Below are 2500 nucleotides of genomic sequence, written 5' to 3'. Positions count from 1 at the left end.
GCCTGTTTGGATAGTCTTTGTAGCACTTCCTGGTGGCATTTAATCTGTTATTCTCCACTTCCCTTCCTGGGTCTTCTGTTAATTGCTGCTAATATCTCTTTAAGTACAACCTCAAAAACACTTTTGAGAGACACCAATTTTTGAAAAGAACAACGTGCTCGTTGGCGGGTGTGTCTGCGGTTTTGTATACATGCGAGGAAATCGATGTTCAAATATGCGCTTCTATCTCTCACTGTGTGTGTGTGTGTGTGTGTATGTATGTATGTATATACATACACACACACACACCACACACTGTTTATATGTATATATGGTACGTGTGAGAAGTTAATTGACTGTTTATATGTGTGTATGTTAATATATATGCGTGTGTGTCACCTTTTGCTAAGGCAAGTACCCTTTTGTGTGTGTGTGTGTGTGTGTGTATGCGTGTATATCTTTGTGTGTGCATCATTCTTTGCTGTGCGTGATTAAGAGCGGCGACATTTTAAATTCCTTAAGTTTGCCTGTGTTCAAGTACGTACGTACGTACATACATACATATTTACATTCATATGTACACATATACTCGTCCAAATACTCCTCCTCTCTCCATTTACACAGCTATCTATCTAATATTTCTTAAAACTTTCCCTGCTGTTTTTTATTTTTATCATCTTTGTTTATTGCGTTTACACACACACGTGTATGTACGTATACACACACACACACACACACAGAGGTGTGTGTAATCTCAACAGGTTTATTGTAAACGAAATATTACTATCTCAACCTATCTTTCTCTTCTCTTCTATCCTCATCCGGACCATTTTTAAATTTAGATTCTTTTGTCTAAAATTCCATCTGTATTGTTTTCAGATTATTATTATTATTATTATTATTATTATTATTATTAATATTATTCAGGCGGTGAGTTGGCAGACTCGATAGCACGCCGGACAAAAATGCTCAGTGGCATTTCGTCCGTCTTTACTTTCCGAGTTCAAACTCCACCGAGGTCGACTTCGCACAGTGTCGATAAAATACTAATCAAGCAACGTAGTACATCGGATGGACAAAGCCCTCGCCGCAACAAAATTCCGGGCCTTCTGCCTATTAGGGCGGCGACCTGGCGGAATCGTTAGCACGCCGGGCGAATGCTTAGCGGTATTTCGTCTGTCTTTTACGTTCTGAGTTCAAATTCCGCAGGGGGGCGACTTTGCCATTCATCCTTTCAAGGGGTCGATAAATTAAGTACCGGTTACGTACTGGGGTCGATGTAATCGACTGGCCCCCATCCCAAATATTTCAAGGCTTGTGTCTAGAGTAGAAGAGAATATCGTTAGCACGCCGGATTAAGTGCTTAGCCGTATTTCTTCTTGCTTTAGGGTCCAGTTCTGCCAAATTAGGGACATTGCCTTTCATCCTTTCGATACAATACATATCAGAGATTATTATTATTATTATTATTATTGTAATACATTTGTTGTTTTTCGACACTACTTGCATCTCTTCAAACATTCACTCTTCGTCTCTTTTTGCCTCACTTCTCTTTCTTTTCTCTGTGTCTGTCTTTCACTCTAATACACTAACCTCTCTATCCCACACTCTCTCTTTTCTCTCTCTCACACAGTCTTATACGCTCTCGCTCTGTCTCTCTCTCTCCCTCTCTCTTTTTATATCTCTACCTACCTACTTATCTATCTATCTATCTATCTTGTCAGTATCTCTCTTTCTCTCTCCCCCTGTCACCGTCTCTATTAATCTGTCACTAACCCCTCTCTCACAATTACTGTCTTCATCTCTCTCTCCCCCCCTCTCCCCTTTACTCCGCTCTTCATAAACACATACTTACATCACTTCACCGGAGACTGACGCTCGTCCACTCATTCTGTCATTCTCTCTATCCACTGCCAATGATGCTTCCTGTCTTTCTCTCTTACACAATGTTAAACATACACATACATTGTCACCGACACATACAGGTACTATTTCTCCCTCCGCCTCTCTCTATCTCTCCCTCCCTCCCTCTCTCTCTCTCTGCCTATCTATCCTCACACAATCTGTCTCTTCTACATACCTTCACTGAAACTTCAACACTTTCCTTATCGATCTGCAAGAAACAATGACCAAACCTCTCCGAAATCATTATCCAGCGGTCCACACACACATACACACACATAACAAAAAACAACACATTAGATACGGAAAATATAAGAATAGGGGGTCGCCACGTTTGGGATAGCTTCGATCACAAGTCCTATCTCTCCCTACCTACATGAGTGTACATTCGCTCCTTCTGTCTCTCTCTCAATCTCTATATAATTTTATATCTATCTACACACGCAAACACAAACACACACGTGAATTTGTAAGAGTACGTGTGAATGTGTCGTCACCTTGTTCTAAAAGATACGTGTATTGAGTTCTACACTAGCTTATTAATCTCGCAACGCCTGAGCAATATATCAAAACACAAATGTGTGTGTGTGTTTGCGTGTGTGTGTGTGTATATATATAT

This window comes from Octopus bimaculoides, chromosome 20, assembly GCF_001194135.2.
Source record: "Octopus bimaculoides isolate UCB-OBI-ISO-001 chromosome 20, ASM119413v2, whole genome shotgun sequence".
In the NCBI taxonomy this organism is placed as follows: Eukaryota; Metazoa; Mollusca; class Cephalopoda; order Octopoda; family Octopodidae; genus Octopus; species Octopus bimaculoides.
This window is presented reverse-complemented; position numbering follows the sequence as displayed.